The sequence below is a fragment of the Cyanistes caeruleus genome, chromosome 13, assembly GCF_971803275.1.
Source record: "Cyanistes caeruleus chromosome 13, bCyaCae1.hap1.1, whole genome shotgun sequence".
Classification (NCBI taxonomy): domain Eukaryota; kingdom Metazoa; phylum Chordata; class Aves; order Passeriformes; family Paridae; genus Cyanistes; species Cyanistes caeruleus.
Genome location: NC_141713.1, coordinates 10231223 through 10246622, shown reverse-complemented (window position 1 = coordinate 10246622; position 15400 = coordinate 10231223). Strand labels below are relative to the sequence as shown.

General features: G+C 34.7%; 1 protein-coding gene across 13 annotated transcripts in view; it reads right to left on the bottom strand.

Moving 5' to 3' along the window:
• Positions 1–15400, bottom strand: part of LOC111934108 (NAD(P) transhydrogenase, mitochondrial-like) — an 82116-nt gene that overhangs the window by 37719 nt on the left and 28997 nt on the right. For 6 of the 13 annotated variants that reach the window (XR_015276063.1, XR_015276058.1, XR_002867022.2 and 3 more), the window contains 3 exons: positions 12056–12263; positions 6088–6205; positions 4772–4842 (listed from right to left, as the gene is read on the bottom strand). The gene's annotated coding sequence lies outside the window, so the exon portion shown is untranslated. Of the gene's footprint in view, positions 1–4771; positions 4843–6087; positions 6206–7917; positions 7992–9579; positions 9661–10419; positions 10558–11471; positions 11545–12055; positions 12264–15400 lie in introns of those variants that run through there. The other 7 variants (XR_015276059.1, XR_015276061.1, XM_086849948.1 and 4 more) reach the window with 4 other exon arrangements.

The window sequence follows — 15400 nt, the reverse complement described above, 5'->3', positions numbered from 1 at the left end:
AAATAAATTTGAATAATCATGCTTTATGGCTTAAAACAAATTTAAAAGTCAGTAAGAATATGAGCCAGTAAACACTTTAGTGTACATGTACAATCATGCTCCTTCCTGCAGGTCAGTAAACTCATTAGTTACATGTATTTTCTGAACAAAAGTCTTATGTCCTTCCATTAAGAAAGGACAGATAATTGTAAAATACTGAATATCGATTGTACAATTCTTTTGTTTTAAAATCTTTAGCCATTTCACATGTAGTACACATCCCATATAATTCAACATATTGCTGGACTTGGACATTTGGTTTTAGTAGATTTTGCTTTCTACATCTACATCCATTCTCCTAGTGATAACATTCCACACAGATCATAGACTGTGCATTCAATCTAATAATTTATACTGCTTCCTTTCTGACACAGTATCTGTTGGATAAAATCTGTTTAAAATCCCCTTGCAACTAGTACTTGGTGCATCCAAGTCTAACCATCTCCAGAAAATTAAGATTTTTCACAGCTCTTCTCAGCCTCGATATAGTTGGCAGCAATTTAAACTACATCCTTATGTCTTCTTATATTCTAAAGAAACTCCAACATCTTAGTTTGGGACAAAAAAAAATTATAAAATACACACATAGCCAACTCCAGGTTGAAGTTCACTGGATAAAGCAATATATTTTGCAATAAGACATAATATCTTTTTAAAAATAGCAGCCACTCAGAGTTAGCAGCTATTGAATGGTTAACACAACACCACAACACTTGTTATTTATCCATAGCTGTTCACAGAATACACTAACAGTTTTCCAGAAATTCAGGAAAAATTAGCCCTTCATTGAGGAGTTAATAGCAAAAACCAGCAAAGTGCACAAAAAAGATTTGTGAGGGAAGGTGCAGGCAAGGCATTTTTTAAAGCATATTTCCTTTTTAGCTGAACAGTGGCATCCAACAATTTACCAAGATGATCTTCAGGGGTTTGCCATTGCTCTGAGGGGAAAGGCAAATGCATTTGAAGAATATAATGAGGCACAGAACATCTGTAACTTGTTTCCATACAGGTGGAGTATAAAGCAAGAAAAGTCACCATCTTTTCAATCACGACAATCTATGAAGTTTATTCTAAACATGGAAGCATTACTAGTATGAAATACTTTTGCAGTCTGCTTTAGAGAAGGATTAGCATCTCTTGCTGTTTGTTGGATTTTGGGGTTTTCTTAATTTATTTGCAGGGGTGTCACTACTTGCAAAGCAAGGAATTTAAAGGCCTCATTTAGCAGCACAAATTAATGTGATAGACTTAAAAATGTTTAGACTTACAGGTATTCACACAATTGCCTTTTAGTGACTACGGCACGACCAGCCAGCAGTGTATATGTGTCAGTGGCAGCAAGCCTGGCTGCAGGCTACTGTTTGTGTATTTACTATGCCTTTTAGAATTCTACTATGGATTACAGTGAAGAATGCCACTAATCTAGTTTAACTATGCCTATAATAGTCTGAATAAAAAAAGTGGCACACACATGTGTACACAACAGTATACACACTTAACACCATAGTTTTGTAAAGGCCTAACTCATTCAGTTCTTAGAACAGGAACTGCACTTGAACAATATCCCTCACATGATTCACTACACTTTCACCTCAAAGGCTTCCTGCCATAGGAAATCTTTTAGTTTTTTCATTTTATTTAATTCTTTCACATTCCCTAGGCACTTCAAATGAAATGAAGTGCTCAAATATGTCTTTATGGCAACATAATTCCCATATTCTATTGATTTCTTTTTGCTTTCTCTAATTTTTCATTGAAATCTTCAAAGAATGTCCCTAAGGAAGCAATAGCATATTAATTATTGTTTGGTTTATTCTTACAAGAACAGTAATTTAGATCATTTTATTATGTTCCAGGCAATGATTGCCTAACCAGATAATGTAAGCAAAGTAAAGTAAACTGGAAACTGAGTTTAATTACAAAAACAATTGCTTGGATTGCATTTGCAGTTGAGAAATACCAATTAATTCAGTTCACAGTGCAGGGATGATTATCACAATATCAAAAGGATAAACAAGTAATGCAGAAAAAAGCTTTCACCAAGGAGTAAATTATGCAATTGAAAAAAGATTGTAAATAGGTGCTGTAGCATCTCTGCAGAGACTCCTAATCTTGGTTTTATTTGCCACAAGACTGTCCCAGATAAAAATATTATGGTGGCCAAATGAGTGTTTTAACTTATAGCAGATACATTATTCACCAGAAAATTGTACAACACTTGGAAGATACAGACATACATACTCTTATCCTGTTCTTATTGGCATCACAGTGATAAAACTGTTACAGAGTCATTATTTCAGCCCAACATGAGGGCTGAAACATTGAGATCATGAGGATGATCTTCTGGAACCACATATACAATTCTTAAATGCAGCATGCATTATTCTTGGTATAGAAAGTAGGCACTTTAGAACTCATACCTATGTTCATAGATGTGGATAAATCAGTTTCATACCATTTGGGAAAATGCATTCCAGGAGCTATAACTTGTTTAGCATCATGAAGTAAATTTGGTGGATTACAAGTAGATTTGAAAAGAGATTGTGGGGGGAGATTGTTTACTTTAAAAATTTTCAGTACAGTACATTTATTAATGCTCTTGAAAGATATTGAAAGACTCAACCTGAAACCAAGAAGGCAAGATGGGACAGACTAAAACAGGCTGAGAATGAACATCCTCTAAAATTTTTGTTTTATTTTCAACTCCATGAATGACCACACATTTCAATTCAGTCCACTGACAGTTTAATTACATAAACAAGTCTACTGGACCTGATGAGATGCATCCCAAGGTCCAGAAAGAATTGGCTGGAGTAGTTGAGAAGAATTTCTTCATCATATTTGAAAAGTCAAGACCATCAGGCAAAGTCACAGTAACTGGAAAAGTGGGAATAGCTCATCCATTTTAAAAGAGGCTAACAAGGACCACCATAGGAGCTACCAGCCAGTCAGGCTCATCGCAGTGCCCAGTCACATCAAAGAACAATCCTCCTGCAAGTTATGTCGCCACTCACATCAGAGTCTGCAGTGACAGGACAAAGGAGAACTGATTTAAAGTGAATGGGGATAGACTTAGATTGGCTCTGAGGAAACACTTCTGTGAGACACTGGAATAGGTTGCCCAGAGAAGCTGTGGATGCCTCATCCCTGGAAGTGATCAAGGTCAGGTTGAGTAACCTGATCTAGCCCATGGATGGGGGTTGGACTAGAGGATCTTTAATTCCAATTCAAAACATCTTATGATTCATTAGCTAAAAACCAAAACTCTATGGATCAACAATGTTTGTGAAAGCATATGTATAGCCTCATGTTTATCAGGGAGATTCATGACCTCATTTTGTTCTCAGTAGGAGTTCAAATACATTAAGCATGCAGTCCAACTGGGCTTTGAGTAAATAAACAATTTCTTATAAGTTCTTACAAATAGCATGCTTAGTGCATTCATTTTATATTTGTCACAAAACATTGAATCTACTGTGACATCAAGTTCCTACAATTCTGCCTGATGTCTACATTTCTCTGGAGTTTTGTAGGATTTATTTACTCTGAAATGATGAAATATCATCTTTCTATTCCTTCAGGTAGTTTCCTTAACCACCAGCAGGATATTAACTGATTTTGGAAAAATACTGAGCACAGATTTCCAAAACTTTCTATAAGTTTCCCTTTTATGTCAGTTTCATAATTTATTTCATGTGTTCCATTGCACACCAAAACATTTGAATGAGATTCAGGGCTGACAGCCTACAGAAATCATAAGAGTAGTCTCTGTCAAAAATAGAACTAGTAGTTTTCTTTTACTTTGGACTAAGCTCCCTAATTCTGAAAACTTTCAACTCACTCTCTGAATACAGAGTCCTACTATATTTTTAAATAAGCTTATATAACCTCTTTTTTTTCGAGAAAAAAATTATGTGTTCCCAGTCAAGTTCCCATGTAACTGGTCCAGTGAATCAAGCAGCAGCTTTCATCTAAACCCTACCTACATTTTTCTCTCAAGACATGCACAAATAGCATATGTTCTTTCAGTACACTTGTGAATGTGCTTTGTGACTATATTTTTCTTCAAATAACTTAATTTTCCTTTAATGAAGTTAAAAAGAAAAGGCTTTTGCAGGCTGATTACAGCACCTGTAAGATTAATTCTTCCTTCAGTGGAAAGCATTCAAATTTTAGACAATAGATAAGACAATTAGGCAAAAAAAACCCTTCAGCCAGTATCATGAACAGCTTACCCCAAAATTTGGTTTGGTCCTTATACTTGAAGAATCGTTTGTACACCACTATTGTGAGTTGCATGAATGTTATAGACTAGCAAAGAAATCAACTTTTCTCCATTGCTGGTACTGGCTTTTAAATTCAGTGCTATTCTTGCCCTTTTATACAATAACTCCAGGTATTCTACTGCTGGATAGGAGTGTTCTGTCAAATTATCTTACTACCAAGCTAGTACTGCTGCTGAAGTTCTTGGACTGCTTGTAAATCTACATCACAAGTAAGGAGGCAAATTATATCCCAATTTTATTAGCATGAAATAATTTACTTACATTAAAGGGGGAAAATAATTGCTTTCCCACAATATACACATTTCTCATGTTCTGGATGCCCAGCCTCAGCTACAGATGAGTAGGATTCATTTTAACTAATTTTCAGTATCTTTTAGATGCAGATCCTGAACTATGTTCAAGTACTTTCATCAGAAGGAAAGAAACATTTTCACAATGTGTCTCACCTGTCACATCTCAGGTTGTCTTTAGAAGGAGAATTCTCTTCTAGAGAGACACCACCATGGTCAACATTTTTCTGCAAAAAAAACAACTGCACATTGAGCAATTATAAGAGAAAAAACAGTATTCTGTGAGCATTGTTCATCTGAAAGAACAGCAATATGCAAATTCAAGACTGTTACAATGCAAATGTTCTGACAGTAAATATGTCATACCAAACTTTTGGAAATGTTAACATTTAATGCACATTTCTGCTGTCCCCCCTCCAAAAGGCATGTATAATCTCTGAGAACACCAACAGTATTGTGAAAGCAACTTCTTTTGGGAATAATATCTTCAGAAGGACTATCCAAAACACATAGATAGACTAATTCTGAGGAGAAATTCTTAAGCATTCACTTTCACAGAAGATTACTCAGCCACTTTAAAATGAAATCTACTGAAATTATTCTGCTTCACAGCAAAATGAAACTCATGAATTATGAAAGAAACACACGGAGATATGTTTTGGGCTTGGGGGTTTTTGGTTGTTCGGGGTTTTTAAAAAAATAATTCTTATATTGAGCAAGATTTGTTCTCAAATTTTCCTAAGACAAATGAATAATACCTTCTTACAACATCACCACATCCTGTATATTATTGTAAAACCTAACTTCTGAGTTGTCACTGATGTATTTAATAAAAAATAGGTATAGAAAGTTAATTTTTGTTTATACCACAAATATTTAGCCTTTTTAAATGGTCTAAGGCTACAGATTCCATGTACAATGAGGACAGATTTCTTAGCTAGTGGTAAAGTTACTGTCACCTTTCTGTTGGTATTGGAATGAAATTATGCTAAAACAAAAAAAAATAGCTTGCTATCTTTTTCATTACAAATTCAATGGAAAGTTTTAACAGAAAGCAAAATGGGGGATGGGATTAATTTTCTTCCAATGCATTATTTTATTCAGGGTGCAAAGGACACAGATTACATAGTTTTTAAAGTAATTTATATTGTTGAAAACACCTTTTGGCTAAAGGAGTTGACACCCAGAAGCAGTTTGAGACATAGAAAGATTACAGGATTATGAACAATAAAACATCAAGAAGCACTACTTCCTCTCCATGTTCCTATAAGTAACAATGTTTTTTCTCCATTCTCAATTTGCACTACTTCCATCTCTTAATATAAATATTTTACTTTCTGGAAGTAGTGAATAATATGACAGTTCATCCTTATTTCATGTTAGCAGGGACCCCAGATCTTATCCAGGGTTACACCGACACATCACACAGCTATGTGTGTACACCACTCTAATTTAAATGTATTTTAACTGACCTGGTGAGCTGATTTGCTTATAACTCATCATTAGTACAGGTGTTCCTTTCCCCAAGATATCCTCAAGATATCTTCTTGATTCATCTAAGGTTCAAACATCTCATATGAAACAGCTTTTCTAATAAAAATCACACAAGATTGAAACCAAATGTTAACCAATAACATCAGTAAGTAAATGAAACTATTTTCATGAAGTCTTAGGACTTGAAAGCACTCAAGACAATCTAGACCATTTTCTGCCCCAAGACAATATCTAGTCTTTGTAAGAAATTGCTGGAAATGTCAAGAACTACAGATACTACAGTATGTTAGGAAATGCATTTAATTTCCCTCTATCTTAATTTACTGAGTATCTTGGTTTCATTAATGTGCATCTATAAATCTTCTTCACAAGAGGCATCCATCTACTTGGGGTTTACAACAGCCTTTTGCATATCAAAGAACTGATATAAAAGTTTCACTGAAGAAAGCCCAGTTCCACTTGTCTTTCCTTGCAAGTCATATCTCTAAGCACTCAGTCATTCTTATCCTTCACCTTGGTGAATAATTCTCTTCATCTGGTCCACACCTTCACTTAATGTGACAACCAAGCCTGGTCATACTGAAGTATCACACCATAAGATGACTCCCTTCCCTATAACTTTGCACCGCTGTCAAGTCACATTGAATCTTAGTGTAACATCAAGATCTTTTTCTACAGAATTGTTAGTTACTCAGTTGTTGCTATCATGGTGTTTAGGCAGCAGATATCTCTTAAATTCTATGTGTGGGAGCTTGCCATCATACCTATTACTTGTATTCTTTTTCCTTTCTCAGAGAATCTCACAACTGCAAAGGTAACTTTCAATTTAAAACTTAACCTAGAATAAAACCTCCTTCCTCTCCAGCTTCATCTCAAATGCAAATTCAGTGAGTGAGTCTTTATTCATTATCCAGATCACTAATGAAAATATTAAGTGGCACTTAACCCAGGAATGACCCTGCCAATCCTCACTCAGTATTTAAATTTCCACTTAAAGAAGCATTGACACCTACCTCCTAATACTCCTACAAAACACACCAGTTCACACCTGACAGAAGATGCATCAAGACTAAGTTTTACCAGCCTGCTTATATGAAGCCCAGAGCTGATATGTGATCATTGTGATATGTCACACTGCTTACTCCTCTAGTCACACAGAAGAGGTGCTAATGTTCTGTCAGACAGAAATTAAACCACTTTGGTATAATTTCCCCATGAAAAATTCGTTCTGACAGTTAATCACCTTGATTTATTTTTCTTTTTTACAAATATTTCTTTTCATGGACACTGAGATAAAGTTCACTTATCTATAACATTGCACCTGCTTTTTCTCCCTTCCCAAAGACAGGAACTGATGTTTTCCCCTTCCATTCTTTCATTCTTTTTAAAAAGATTTTAAAAAAATTCCAGTGGAAAGTCCTGAATATTCCATTAACTGACAGTAATAAAACCCCACTATAGATATATTGGGCATGTTACTTTGCTATCAAATAGATTGCTTGCATGTCTCTTGTATATGTCAACATGGAGTAAGAAAATAGCATCAATGAGCCAGATTAGATGTCATAAAGTGCTCAGCATGTAAAGCAGGTAATGATCAACCCTTGCTATTGCAATCAGCTCCTAATCAGTTAATGTGCCATTAAGAGAAAACAGTTCTATTTAAAAACAAATAAATGAATAAATAAATAAAGCCAGTGGTAAAGCAATAGAGTGTTCAAGTCATTGGTTTTCTTCTTCACCCGACTTGACAGCTGTTTTGATCACTTGCAAAAGTCTTCTATTGTAAAAATAAAGAGCTCACTGACATTTGAGGTTTAGCTTTACTCATCCATCCTCTTCCTGCAGCCTGAGACGTTGATGTGACATTAATCCTGAGCAGCTGCTTTATACAACAAAAGGAATTTGTTATGGAGTTATTTTAAAAGTGCAAGTTGCCAATTAGTAACCAAATGTATAATTTCAAAAAAACTTTACCAAACACTTGAATTCTTTCCTTATATAGTCACGTTAATTTTGATGAACGTTTTAATCTGCAGAAAGGGCCAAACGATTTATCTGACTTTATTTCTGTGAAGATACTTTACAGAATAAACAGATGAAACATGGAAAAAATTGGTTTTTTTCCTGTCAGGCTCAACATTTCAGATTTCTGTCACTACTATAATAACTCAGTATCTCCATTGTTCCCTTAAGTAAATTATCAATACACTAGTGGTATTCTGCATGGTCCTCAATAACCCTCAGGATAAATATGACTTACTGACATACATATTCCTTCCAGATGTTATGTTTCCCATAGTACTCTTGATAAGAAAAAGCATAAGCAGATCTTACTCAGCTGGATTTTACTACTCAATGTCTTTAAATATGAACAAAGAGCAAAAAAATCCTTAACGATATCTTCTTTACAGTTGATTGTTTTCAACACTAGCAGACAAGATAGTTTTTCACCCTCTACATCTCATACATGCCAAAAATGTCTCCAGTAATGTCTGTACTGTATCCATTCATCACAGAACAGGAGAAACCAGGGCAATTAAGTCATACTGTCATCAAAAACTTTGAGAAAAATGGTTCATAACTGAATTAAGTGTCAAAGCAAGAAGATCCCAACACAAGCATCAGTTTCTTCTCCTGCACAGACCTTCAGAACAACGTGAAGCTAGTCACCACCCAGCATAACAACTTACAAAATGGTCAGTGTATTCAGTGACCCCATTTAGTCATTCATGGAGGCTCTCTCACTCCATTTGATATTGCAAAGTCTTGTCTAAAACAATTATCTCTAAGTCTCTGCAAAGAGCCCTCGCCCAAGCTAGCTGTGTGATGTGAAACATTCTGAATCACAGATGTAAAACTAATCCCCCAAGTGCCCAAAGCTGATGTAGCAATGTATCTGCTGGCCTCAAATATTCACTCAAACGTAAATTGCAGGTTTTCATGAATTCAAAGTAAAGAAAAGCTTTAATATGCAACAGTTTCTCAAAGACTGAGTCTGCATCTCCTAGAATTCTAGTAACTTATCTAGTTTCTGTCCACATAATCCTTTAAAGCAGATACAAATCTGCTCACAAACAAAGCTGAAAAGTTCTCAATAATGCCATACTTTATAGGATACTGCTTCTTTATAGAGGTTTCAATCAAGCTCATTTTTCAAAACAGGAATATCAGAGCAGAGCAAGAATATTGCATTGTATTCTTCCTGAATGCAAGTCATATAAAGGGATTTTTTATTTACTATACAAGTTATTCTTAGTATACTTAGTAAGGCTATTTTATACTTATTGTATAGGTGAATCCATACTATACACTCCTAAAATAATCACACTTGACATTAGAACAGGTAAAAATAGCTTAAGGATTATTCCAGCAATGAATGCCAGGTAAATAATGACACTGTTGCACTATTAGCCTCAGTTGCCCTACTATCAATAATTAGCATCAGACAGAAAAGCTTTCAGACATACATCACCATCAGTAGATGACATTGCAGAAAGTTTTCAGAAAATGTCATCTGGTTTATACAGCATGCCAACCCAGGGATTTTGCTTAGGACAGAAAGAAGCACATAATCAGACACCAGCAATAACCAAGTAGTGTGAAATTGCAGCTTCCTGAGGATGACACATGCACACCAGCCCCCTGAACACAAAAGCTTAAGTGCTAGATTTTTTTGTAACAAAAATGGAATATCTTGAGTATGCTGGCACTTAATTTCTTATATGCTAAACATTTCATTTATTTTTATTTTATGCTGCAGACTTCCATTTTCTGAAAGAGCACATATAAAAATAGCCATACTGGTTCTACAGTCCATCTAAATCTGCATCTTAGCCTAAAATAAAAGCCCTTTCATTTTCAACAGTCTTTTTTAATATTACACGAAGTACAACTCATTGATTAGAATATGAAAGATAAACAACAAAAGAAATAATTGAAACAAGTCTGAAATATCTCTTTAAATTTGGATCAAACAAAAACACTGGATAAATCTCTGGCAAAAAAAATGAAACAGAATGGGTAAAAAACCACCACCCCACTTAAATGTTGTATTTAGGAGGAAAAACAAAAAACCCCAAACAATAAAAATTTGTGTACTACATTTGCTAAGGTGAATCAATGCAGCAAAAATTGAAAAGCAAGGTTGTTCTAATGTTCAGCAAAAGCTTTGCAATACTGGAAATTCTAGAAACTGCAACTGAATGTTTAATTGCTGCAATTGTTGAAAAAAGACCCTCTACAGACATAGAAAGGCTGTTTCCTAAGGCTAAGAACACTAACATATTTTCACAATTATTCATGCTTACACACAATCGATGATTCTCTCTATTCTGGAACAATGCCAGTAGCATTAGGAGTGATTTCCTCTTCTGAATTTACCTTTGAATAACTTTTGAGACATGCATTGCAACTGCAGTCGAGATTTTTTCCCCCAGTTCATCTATCTGGTTTCAGGAGTTAAACATGGACAGAAAAAAAACACTACAATTCAAGGTATTCAAGGATGAATTCTTTTTCATTCTTTGACCCTATTACATCAACCCACCTTAATAACCAAAGTTGCCCAAGTCTAATTTGTTTATACTAATTGGTTATTGTCATGTAACAAAAGGATATTCAAACTACCATTTAAATAATTAACACCAAATAAACACAGATTTTTCAGCAGGAAGTGAGCAAGTATAGCAGACAGTTGTCTATCAAACCATGATTAATTCAGTGTCAAAGACTAAAGGGTATTAATTACACTAGTAGACAGCAGGTACAACAGAAATTAATTTTACACTGTAGAACTCACTGATATATGTCGCAAAATTTCAAAGACAGAACGTTCACATTTGGTAAACAAAGCACCATTTTGGTGATTTTGTGAGTCTTTTAGATGTAGATTGTTGGAAGTAGAAAAGTAACATGGGAAAATATCATTACTTATTTGTCTCAGTTTTATACTCTTTAGTCTTTGCTTTTAGACCTTTAAAAGGAGTCTTTTGAAATACAAGGTCATTGGACGGGCTAGTATGACCATTATGGTCTACTGAAAGCTCCTAAACAGAGCTGAATGAGGGACAGATCAAAGCCCCTGTTGGCTTAGAGTACAGGCACATTTCACACACATATTTTAAAATTTGGGGGTTTTTTCTTAATTACTTATTTATTTAATTTTTTTTCTTTCTGATATTACATATCACTAAGTGAAGAAATTTAAAAATGCGGAAGTTAGGTCTTCATTCTCATAAAACACCATTTAAACGCTCAGGAGATAAAGTTGGGACTCTGATTAAACATTTCACATAGATCTCCCATAAAAGTCTCCCGGTTCAACATACTTTTCAACATAATTTTAAAACAAGAGGTTTACCTTGCAAGGACTCCACTCTTGGACTCCTTCAATATTTCTTAAATCACTACTTAATGTTTCCTGAATAAAAATGCTCATAGAGCAAGCATTAAAGAAAAGTAAGAAACCTAGGTTGTCTCTAAAAAAGCACAAGATATCAAGACATCTCTTTACTTAAGCAGAATCACAGAATTACTTACTGGATATCTTCTATGGTAGATGTAGTTTAGATAGGGGCAGTAATTTTGTCTTATGGCTTATATACATACCCCTTACAACCACACAGACAATCCCTGGGATTTACCATTAAATCACAACATATGGTTTTCTTTTCTTTCCTTTCTAAGAATGAGGCAGAAGTATGTAACACATGAAAACAGTATGTCTCAATAAACTGGGAAAATGAAGGGATCATTAACTGAAGTCAGATATATTTGTTTTCAAAACAGAAAAAGAAACAAAACTATTTTCTTTAACTTGCAAAACACTTGTACTCAAATATTAGATTGCCTAACTCATTCTTCAGACTTCCAGTAACTTCTAGGTATCTAAAGAATACAAGTCACTGTTTTGCTCACTTGTAAACTTAAAAACCAGAAACAAACCTGAGCAGAGAAATCACAGATGAGAGAGCAGAAACACAGCAGTGTAAATTTTTGTGGAAGAAAACATAAGAACTTGCACATTTTCAAACAGGAATGCTTGCCAGGAATCTCCAAGAGCCTCTGGAGATATTTGAACTGGGCTGTCAGTCACTGGCCAAGGCTGCTTCCATTCCTTCCTAGCCACTGATGCCAACTCCTATGTGTACACCTGCAAGCCAAGGGAGAAATGAACTTCTACTGAACAGCTGAAAACCAGATGTCAGGGTATTAAGCTACTGCATAGACAGTTTCAGACAATAGATATAATTACTGACAATGGAAAACATTATTTTAGATTACAGGAAATTTGAAATAAGCACCAGAAGCATTCATCGAAGTTCAAATCAACACTTGCCTTCATGACTCAGTTTGTACTGTCCCTCTCATCCCACAAGGGATGGTTAAGAAGCAACCTATGCAAAATAATTTATTGCTATGATTAATTTTTATCTAAGCCAGTTTATCTTCCTTTCCTGACACATCCTGTTTAAATCCCCTTTGCATTTTCTTCTTCCCACCAAAACATATAAGAAAATCCAACCTAACTTGATACTAATTATAACCCTTTCTAGACCTAGATGACCATAGCAAAACATAAAATATAACAGTTACAGAACAATCCATTTCTTGAATACTTTGTGGAGGCCTATTTTTCCATTTCTCTTGCTTCAACAATATGCTGCTGGAATTTGAGGTTCTGACAAATTTATAGGGCAAAGCTAGTAGGAGCAAGATGAAATAATGTAAGCAAACAACTCAGGCCATTTTTCATCATGAAGTCATCTTATATCATTTTAAGAATGCCCATCAATTAATTAGAAAGTTACATTTTACTGACTCATGTAGCTATTGCTCTATAAAAAGGATCTTCCACATATCTGACAGTAAAATAAACAGCAGTTACAAATATTAACTAAGCATAAATCATTTCTATGCTTAATAGTGTCTGATATTCTAATCCCACCACACTGTGTTCTTAATACGAACATCAGTCATCTGGGAAATTTTACAGGCTATCAAAACATAATGACTAATGCAATATTCCTCTGCTTTCTTGAAGCATTAATTCTGAGCTGCTTGCATGTGACTAAATGACCCCTAATACAGATATCTTGTACATACTGATGTTCCTGTTGCCCCTAACAGCAGAAGTTCCATCAGGTCCAGAATTTGAATGTTCAGCTCACAGTAGGTAAAATAACTACACCTTTGTGCAATAAACTTGGATCATTTTTTTATTCCTAAGACACAGACATGAGTAAGATAAAGCCATGAAAGAAATTTCAGCTAATAGCAAAAGATGCACCATTTTTGACCAAAAAATCTCCTTAAAGCACATGAAAAGCTAAGCTTTTAGGATGGCAATTGAAAGGACTCAACACAGTATTCAGTAAATGCCTTGAATGAAAAGGATGTCCAGGATATCAGGCATAGAATAAGAGCTCTGCCCATACTCTCTGCTGCTACATGGGCTGTAACCTGGACTTAAACAATGGATGGTGAATAAAATGGACAATAGTAACAGCTGTCAGCCTCCCCATCTGAAAAACAGCAACATGCTCAAGTCCTCCAGTCATAGTACATTATCTATGTTATCTAGTGCAAACGTTTGTAACCTTACATTTTAGGAAAATAATAACCATTTGGAAGGGTTTTTTGGGAGCTATAATTTACCATGTTTTTAAAATGTGACCAAAATTACAGGACAAAAACACCCCATCAAGAGCTAGTAAACAAAGAAAACACACATCTTTCTGAGATGCAGAGACTGGAGGAAGATGCACAAGGAACTTGGAATGGTTGTCCTCTTACTTTGTTCTTTCCTAAGCATCTGCTCTTGGTCACTGCTAAAGACAGGACCTTGGATTAGACACTGGTTTGACTCAGTTTAAGTTCACCCCACAGAAACTAATTTATTTCTTTGTCATAGCTCCTCTCAAGTGCCAAATATAAAGGGTGATATGAGTTGGTCTTATTTTTTCCATAAAAGGAAAAGTAATTATTCAAATTAAAAAGTAATGGGCCTGCTATAAATACAAATGCATTAATAAACCATAATTTGTATTGACATTTTAAATACTAAATTTGCCCTTAATTTTGATCATGCTGATGTCATTAGCTCTATCACCTATTGCCAAAGTAACTGTCTTCCTGTTTCCTAATCAGCTGTGAGACTCATGCATTTTTTAAAGGACTGACTCAACAGCCATGCACACTTTTACACAGACAGTAAAATGTCTGTGTTAAAAAAAAGAAAAAAGATTTTTCTCCAAATCAGCTTCAATAGCAAGAGCCTGAAAATTTTTGGTAAGTCAGTTGGTTAGTTGGTTTTGTAACTAATATAAAACAATGTGATGTTGATCACTCCTGGAATTAATGTGTAGAGTATCTTTTTTTTGTAACAAATTCAAATTTTAAGCAATGGAATCCTATTCAACATTATAAATTGTCCTCTTGTCTTGCACATAGACATGTATGTAGCATTTATTATCTCAACACAAACAAAATTATAAAACACATTTTCTTGCAAAACTGATTTCACTTTTACCTACTAAATGCTAAAAAGAAAACAACTCCCTTAGCTTGGCTACTAGAGAAAAACATTCTGTTTTCCAGCTAAAACTGTGAGGATTAAAGAGTAAACAAAGACTTACTAAATTGAACTATCAATTCAATAGGCATTTAGTACAGGAATGTGTTTCTCTGACTCAGTACTTGGAAGAATGTCCTGTTGCAACTTTTGAAGTTATCATTACATAACCTCCAGCAATCCTCTTCAGGATTTGTATCTAATGCTACAGCTAAACACAGAGAATGTGGCCAAAACCACAAATTAGCCCTGCACATACATTATATAATTTAATTTATCCTAAAAAGGATTGCATTAAAATATAAAGAGCAAATTTTCTGAAAGGAAAAAATAGGAAGATCAGAAGTCTTGGAATACTGTAAATCACAGGATAGGGCAGTGAAACATGAAGAAAAATGCTCAGCAATGAGGAAAGCATGCATTGCAGAGTCAAGAGTCAGAACAGGCCAAGAGCAGAACTGTTTTTTGTATCTTCTATTGCAGCTACATCCTCAAAAATGAAGCCCAGAGCCCTAACAAATAATTTTTAAAAAAATTTTTAAATTTAATTTTTTTGTTAAAGAGTTCAACTCCTAAGTACATAAAATGAACACAGACTTGTTCTTACAAGAGGAACCAGATTTTCTAATCAAATTAAATTGCTTTGGCACTCTCATAAAATGCTGGTGTTAAGAAAATCCACTAAGGAGGTAACAGTGACATTAATTTGACATAGT